This window comes from Rhinatrema bivittatum, chromosome 2, assembly GCF_901001135.1.
Source record: "Rhinatrema bivittatum chromosome 2, aRhiBiv1.1, whole genome shotgun sequence".
NCBI lineage: Eukaryota > Metazoa > Chordata > Amphibia > Gymnophiona > Rhinatrematidae > Rhinatrema > Rhinatrema bivittatum.
This window is the reverse complement of record NC_042616.1, coordinates 790,612,165-790,620,131: the sequence shown is the minus strand read 5'-3', so window position 1 is coordinate 790,620,131 and position 7,967 is coordinate 790,612,165. Positions and strand designations below refer to the sequence as shown.

The window sequence follows — 7,967 nt, the reverse complement described above, 5'->3', positions numbered from 1 at the left end:
CAGTTCTGTGCAGTGCAGACAAATATGTTGAGTGCCTTGTACTAGCTATAATGCAAGGTGTCGGCAGCTGGAATGGAATTTAAGAGGAAAGTCATCTCATTGCCATTATATTTCTGAATTGTGCCCAATACGGCAACCTTAACAATGAATTTGGCTGTCGCTTTCTACCAGTAGCTGGTTGCTGAATCTTCAAAAGGCATTCATTTTTTTTTCCCAGTTAATTTACTGCCTGTGGCTGGTGGACCGTGAGAACTGATTTGAGACTGGTCTTCATCAGTGAGTGCCCAGGTTTCTGAGGGATTTTTTCCAACTTGATTGTAACTTGGAATGGGGAGCAGGCATTGTTAGGAGCTCAGCGCCTGGGATAAGAGGAGGAGGAGTGGAAAGAATCCAGAACCAGGCATGCATGGCTGCAGGATTCAGAGGGACAAGCCTGCCTCTTGGCTGACCATATGCTGATGTCATGAGTTTGATACCTCATCCTTTATGGCCCTGGCTGCATATAGTATTATGTGTAATGTGCTGTATGAAGTAGGACTGAGCTTGCTCATGAGCTGTACTACTCAGGGTAGATCTGGATCGAACCCTTCTGAGTTGGGCTTTTGATGAAGAGCTGCCTTTTATCATCCATAGCAATAAAAAGAATAAAAGACAAATTAGCTGAAGAATAGAACAAAAACCATTAATTAAACATGCAGAGAAGAATGTATAAAAAAATTACCAAACACCAATAAAATATTTCAAAACAGGAGACACATCACATAACATCCAATAGTTAAACCTAATAAGGATTTTAGAAAATCCCACACTCTCCATAATGTTGTGAGTGCAGAATGGGTGCCCGGGAGCATGAGCCCCTGGGCTGTGATGCGACCTGTGTAACCCCAGGGTTCTCCGTGGTTCACACCACTGGTGGGCGAATGCATCCAGGCACTGGCTGGCTGAAACAGGAATATTCTTGGCTTGGAAACAGAGACTCGCTTGGCTTGGCATTGAAACACTCGGATGTCCAACACGCACCAGGAACTGACACCCAACAATGCAATACTGATCTCTGGGTTAGCCCTCTTGCCACTCAAAAGCCCTTTTGGACTGCCACTGCAAAGTGGTTTGAGCATGAGGACAGACAAAGGCTGAGGACTCAAGACAAGATGTGATGAAGGCTTGGACATGACTCTGAAGACTTGGGTCTTGGAACAAGACAAAGCCTCTGAGAGAATCCAATGCTACTGTGCATCCTACACATCCCTGGGACTGGTCATGGACCACACCAATAGAGGCACAGGCACTGGACTCAAAGACTTGAAACAAGAAGGAACTAGAACTCCGAAGTCCAAGGAGAGGATTCAAGAACTCGAACTCAGACTTAGGAACTTGAAAGACTCCAAAGACTAGACCAGGACTCAGAAGATACAGGAACCAGGAACACGACAAGAGAGCAGGATCATCACAGGAATGAAGACATGGAGGACCTCCAATGCATGAAGAGAGGAAACAGAAGACCTTGAAGATCACAGAAAGACTGAAGACCTTGCAAAGGCCAGAAGCAAAGATTGAAGAACCCTTTTATAGAGCTGGGGGAAGGATGTCAGTAGGAGGGGCTATGGGGCTTTTCCTGCCATGTCTCTTTAAATCTTGAGGCTCGTGCGCCTAGGGAGATGGTGTCAGGCAGGAGCAGAGATGAAAGTCGGTGGTCCTCAGGTCGCAAAAACCGGGCTGGAGCGACGGTGTTGTTGTAGTTGTCTGTGAGCCAGACCATGAAGAACAGCTGGCTTCTCTCCAGCCAAATCTTTTTATTTGGTAGTATGGTGATGGCATAATTGAAAGTGGGAAAATCAAGCCAGAGTTTGTGCCAATCTTACAGCCATAGCAATGGATATATTGATGCAAGTCATTGAATGATTTTGAAATAAGTATAAAAGGTCATCATATATTGTGTTACTCATGTTTGCACAAGAACTTTGTGGCCTCTATGGGGCAATTGAATGCTTCATCTACAGTGCTGTTCAGCACATTGTATTCTCTGAGCTTGTGGAAATGCTTGTGCCTTTACTTATTTGTGTATTTAGATTTTCAACTTGTATGTGACAGAATACGTAAATATGACTTTAAAGTGTGTATTTTATTAAGAGTGGGTGTATGTATGTGGTATGAATGGGGGGTATGTGTGCAATGTGGGGTATTTAATAGGGATGTGAATCGTTTTTTAACGATTTAAATTATCGTCCGATAATTTTAAAATCGTCATTAATCGGTAAGGGACTCGATACAATAGGAATTCCCTCGATTTATCGTGAAAAATCGTTAAATCGAGTACGGGAATTATTTGGGGGAGGGCGGGAAAACTGGCACACCAAAACAACCCCTAAACCCACCCCGACCCTTTAAAAACAAACCTTTACCCTCCCCCACCCTCCCGAATCCCCCCAAAATGTTAAATTACCTGGTGGTCCAGTGGGGGGGGGGGTGTTTCCCGGTGCAATCTCCCGCTCTCGGGCCATCGCCTTTGCCCTCACTATGTCACAGGGAGGGTCGCTCCCTGTGACAAAGTGAGGGCAAAGGTGATCGGCGCCATTTTGAAACCAGTCCGGCACCGGCACCGAGGGTATGATTGAAAGGATGGCTCCCGGACCCCCCGCTAGACCACCAGGTACATGTAAAAGGTTTTTGGGGGGGTCGGGAGGGTGGAAGAAGCAAAGGGGTAATTTGTAAAGGGTCGGGGTGGGTTTTTTTTATCGGGCCATCGGCGCCATTTATATCAGTGGTAGCCAAAATGGCGCCGATGGCCCGAGAGCGGGAGATCACACCGAGAACCCCCCCCCCCACTGGACCACCAGGTAATTTAACATTTTGGGGGGGGGGGGTTCGGGAGGGTGGGAGAGCAAAGGGGTCATTTGTAAAGGGTCGGGGTGGGGTTTTTTTTATCTGTTCAGGCCTCACTAAAAAATTAACGATGTGAATTGGAATCGGAACCGATTCCAATTCACATCTCTAACGATTTGATTTTTTTCTCCCTCCATCCGAACCTGATCGTTAAAACGATCGGGCACATGATTCACATCTCTAGTATTTAATGAATATTGATGTTTTGTCTTATTGAATAATAAAGAAAGATTGGCTCTTATTCATGTTGTTTGATGTTACATGCCACATTTGAGAGTCGTGTGTAATTCTGCCCATTTGTAGTTTACCTTTCAGATAATATAGTTTGGCCAGGTGTCACAAATCATGTGGCAGAATCACATTATAGGATCTCCTATGTCTTATATGTTCTAATCACTAGACTACATGCTAAGCAATATTTTCATATTAGCTGTATAGAGAACAATACAATCAAAGGTGCTTCTGCGGGTAGGGGGCTTGACTTATTGAGTACAAAATATAACCAATATTGTTTTACAACATGGGCATCCCAGAGGTAGAGAGAATGGGGGTAATTTTCAAAGGAGTTACGCGCATAAATGTAACTACTATTGTAGCAATTTTCAAAAGCCATTTACTCACGTAAAGTGCACTTATGCGAACAAATCCTATGGATGATTCAATGGCATATATTGTAGCAATTTTCAAAAGCCCACTTACTCGAGTAAAGTGCATTTACATGCGTAAAACCCAGATTTACGCATGTAAATGCTTATTAAAATCTGGCCCTAAGTGTGCAAAAATCTTTGCAGTGCAGATCCTTATAAGCAACTCCCAGCAATCTCCATTATCATTCCATGTATCAGGGTCCCCAAAAGACAAGTGAGGCTTAAAAGTGCCTGGCTTAAACAGCAGGTGTTAAAGCGTCCACGCAGGTTTAATTATGTCTACCCATACTCATTTCTAAAATATGCAACTCTACGTGTACTCCCAAACCCTGGAGCACCCTTGAAACGGCTTATTTATGCGCGCAAGTTTTTCCACGTGGCAGTGGCAGTTCATGCATACTCCTGCCCTTCTGAAAACTGTCTTTCCGTGCTAACCCCTGTATAAATCTTTGAATATTACCCACTGAATGCTCTTTAGTAAACAAATACCTTCATGGCCAAAATTAATTCTATTTCTTTTTCTGTCACAGCAAGAAATGTTTTATGTATGTGTCGTCTTGCAAATTAGTTTTTAATCTTTATCTTTTTACTATCAACTCCTGTCCCTTATTGTACTGTATTTAAAGCAAGCTGTACAGTATCCCAGTCAGGCTGCGCTGCCAGTAGTGAACCTTCATTTTACCTCCACTGATTCTGATGTCATTATGATTCAAGCAACCTTTAAAATAGTTTACTTTGAAGGTTACATATAATCATGCATCGAATGATGCAGCCATCCTCAAAATAAATATTTATTTTGAGGTTGGAGCCCTCATAAGTGAAAATAACTCATCTGTAAAGTCAAATTTATTCACACACATGCTGTGCAAATCTCTCTCTCTCACACACACACACACACAAGTCATCCTTCACAAATAGTTGGAATACATCATATACACAGAACCATATGGCCATGATGCTTCTAAACATGCTGCTTTTTTTTTCAATTTTTCTTCATCATAAGGCAACCAGCAGTATTTATCATGTGCCATAAGGGCTCAAGTTAAAAACGTTTTGGAGCAGCCTGCCCTCCTTTGGCTGCTCCAAAACTTTTTCTTCTACTTCCAGTCTTGACCGCTTTCAATCCCACACCACCAAAACAGTTCCGATCCACTGACGTTAACTCCTCTCTCACTTTTAGACCTTTCCCCTGCATTAGGACATGGTGACTCATTCAATCGATGAGCACGAGTCCCTCCTTGGGTATATCTGTGGAAGCCTTTGATTGGCTTGCTTCTTGCCGTTCTTTTGTTCTCATTCAAAACTCGCAAGTTTGATCCTGGCTGCCTTTTGGACAGGGCCCCCACCAGTGTGCTGCCCTGGGCCTGCCTCTCTTCTCTTTGTGTCTTGCTGACTTGGGTTCTCTTACTTCTGCTACCATTGCTTTGATAAAGGCCCGCAGATCTTTTCTTTTCCTTACCTTCTTTTGATGGCATTTTTTTCTTTGTCATCCTCTCTTTCCACTATTCCTGCTTAAAAGAATTCTTGCCAGCTAATGGTTGACCTTCCTATAACTGAGATACCTATTATTTCATCTAATCCCGCTGACTCTGCTGTTACTCTTGGCTTGATCATTCTGAAAAACAGCACTATTCATTTTTCAACTATCAGCAAAATCCTCGGTGCACTCACTGAGCCTTCTCTATCTCTCTCTGATCGTATTTGTGCCTTACGTTCCCCTAAGTTTCCAGCTTTTTTGGGGGGGGGAGGGGCCCTATGCACTAAAACTCACACACGTACTGGTAAGGTATTTGGAGGGTATGGCAATTTTCCAAGGGATTTCCATAGATAAACAGGTATTTAGCCATGGAAAATAATCCCTTGGAAAATTCAGATTGCTTCCCTCACCATCCTGGGAAAAGTATGCATGCAGTAGACAGCCTGGATGGGCTATATCAGCCTTTATCTGCTGCCATCACTATACATTATCTGCTGCCCCCTTCCCTCCAACTCCCCTGCCCTGAAAGATGCGAGTGCTCCATCAAGTCCCCAGTCTTTCTCCAAGATCCTAGCCCCATGTTTGGGCCTAACCCACCTGAGAACCCCTCCCCATGCAAGTCTCTTCGTGGTCTATTTAAATGCCAGCGATCTGCCTTGGGACGTTGCGGTTAAACCAGTTGAAACTTTCACCCGTTAGTCTGCCCTCTTCACGGCCCACTTTAAATTTGGTGAGCATGGTGACTATCTTCTTGTTGTCTTTCAGCTACGGAATTGGAGACCTCCCGGTCCGGTTAAAGTTACCTTACTATACTTTCTTCCCGCGATGGTCCCAGCGGGTGTACTCTTCCGGTTGTGCAGAATAATTTAAACATGAGAAAGTCCTTGTGGACTTCAAATTTCTAAGGTATTCTTTTACAATCTTTGGTCCAATCCTTTTTGAGTCTTGCTAGACCTATTGTCACCTTTGAGATTTTGTTCTGTCACTTTGTTTCAGATTTGTTCAACGCTTTAGTGTCATAGTCACTGCCGCGTTTTTGTCTTCCTGATCTCCCGCTTTGAGCTGCACATCTACCACTAAGGTACCGCACACCCGGTCCCTCTGGTTACTGTTGTTTTGACTGTCCCAATATAGTGTTCATCTTACTTACCTATTTTGTGCTATTATCTTCCTTTTTCAGTAATCAGCAGACATCTGTCCGCGCTTTTAACATACAAGTAAGTTCCTAGTTTTTCTATGTTCTTTCTCGTAATACTTTTTCCCTGTGTACATATTTCTTCCAAATCTGGTTTCCTCCCCTCCCCTTTCCCCCCCTCTCCCTTCCCCTCCCCCCACCCCCTTTTCCTTTTATAATCCCAATTCCAATTCCATTTTTATTTTTATTTTCATTTTTAATTCCACCTTTTAATTTTGGCCTCTACCTGCTTTGTGGTTCCACAAATCAGCATCTGACTAGTTACTGTGTCCTGGTTCCCCCATCCTTAATTGATACCTTTGTTTGTACCCTTGTGTCCGCCAAACTGCACAATAACTGTATGATGTTTCTTTGATTATAGATTCTGAAACTTCTGGTCCCCCTGATGCAGCCTGACGCGAAACACGGCCTTGTCGGGGTCATTCAATTACATACATTTGACTACTGTGGTATTTAACATTGTGCACAATCGATGTGGGCACAAGCAAAATAAAAAATTGTTTTGTTTGTTTAACTGTTATTGCTCAGTATAATTATATATATTATATAGACCAAGGCCTCTACTTTGGGCCTCAGCCTATTCCCCAGGCAAGGCCCCAGCTTCAGACCTGGGCCTAGACCTGATAGATCACTTTTATGTTTTCAAAATGTAATGTGAAAACCAACTAAATTTTGTCAGATTTTCAATGTATCAATCTACTTATTTATTTATTATTTATTAATTTTACAATTTTAAACACAAGAATACTTGTACCAGAAAAAAAAGAGAGATATACCAGATCAGATATATTATTTAACATCATAATAGAATAAGAAAAGTAAAGACTATATTTCCGCACATTTCTCAAAATAAATTATAAGTAAAAGGGGACCCAAGAAAGAAAAGGAGTGATTAACACTGAAATGATGAAAAAAGAAATAGAGAAACCAAGATATCATGATATTCCAAATTGCCTAACCATCGTAAGGAGCTTCTTGGGCATGTGAGTCCAGGAAAAGTCTAATTTGGGAAGGTTCAAAATATAGATAATTAACATTAAAATGTTTCATATAACATTTACATGGATATTTCAATATGAACTGAGCACCTAAAGACAAAACCTCGGATCACATAGAAAGAAATTTCTTCCTGCGATCTTAGGTTATCTTGGTTATATCAGGAAATATCCATAGTATGACTCTGACCTATTTAGCAAGAAAGATCTGAGAACAGTATTTCTATCCTTAAGAAAAGCAAAAGAGACTAACAAAGTTCCCCTTTTAGATATAAGGGCCTCTCATGATGATTCAAGAAGGTCCATTAAATTCAACGAAGAATCTTATTCCTGATCCACACAAGAGCCAGTATTCATCTGTGGTAGGTAATATGCTTTGGTAACAACAGGCGTCACTTCCTAGGAAACCTTTAGAACTTGTAATATATCATTCTTAAAAAGTTCCAATGGTGAAATCAATTTAGTAATTGGAAAATTTAGAACATGCAGATTCAAACTTCTCATGGCATTTTCAATATTCTCTAATTTCTTGGAATAAATTCAGTTGGATTGAACTAAACCATTTTGTATTTTTTCAACTGTAGAAATACGTGACTTCAGAACTTCAAATTTCCCCCAAATATGGAGACCAGTTTATCAATAGCGGAAATGGACTAGATAGTGTCCAAAGAAATTTTTGTTAAAGAAGACATAGCAGCTTTTACAGAAGCGAAAGCATTCCAGACTACATCCAATGTAATAACTGGGGGTTTAACTAAAGTTACCTTTGG

General features: G+C 41.8%; 1 long non-coding RNA gene across 1 annotated transcript; it reads left to right on the top strand.

Moving 5' to 3' along the window:
• The first annotated feature begins 5,777 nt into the window (after positions 1–5,777).
• LOC115086288 lies at positions 5,778–6,859 on the top strand. The gene is made up of 4 exons (XR_003855209.1): positions 5,778–5,913; positions 6,004–6,088; positions 6,188–6,224; positions 6,564–6,859. It is a non-coding gene; the product is annotated as an uncharacterized LOC115086288 (long non-coding RNA).
• The last annotated feature ends 1,108 nt before the right edge of the window (positions 6,860–7,967 follow it).